The following is a 413-nucleotide window of genomic DNA, read 5'->3' on the forward strand; positions in this document are numbered from 1 at the left end:
ATTATTAGTCGGATTTTGCTCTATGGAGGTTAATTGTTAACAGAAATGTGTTTTGTGGTTGATAAATACTTTTATCAGTAAGATACGCTGAATAGATTCAGATTTTATTACAGACAGTTTTCATACTCTGCATACAGTGTCTGATAGTTCTAGTCTACAAATATTATTTATTCAGTTCTTTATTTATCGCAACATCAAACTTTTGCCAATTTATATACACCGGCAAACTAATGAACATAATAAAATTATTGCAGTTCATCTTTAATGAGCCTATTATGCTGACAATGGCTTGTGACACGGCTCAGATCTTGATCTTACTTGGCAGTCGAGTTAACTTTAGCCTTTATGACGGCACAGCAACCAAGGAAACTAAAAAAGTAGTAAGAATTATTACATCATAACACCAACATTCT

Source organism: Morone saxatilis, unplaced genomic scaffold (assembly GCF_004916995.1).
Source record: "Morone saxatilis isolate NCDOM2014 unplaced genomic scaffold, NCSU_SB_2.0 Contig12, whole genome shotgun sequence".
Taxonomy (NCBI): domain Eukaryota; kingdom Metazoa; phylum Chordata; class Actinopteri; family Moronidae; genus Morone; species Morone saxatilis.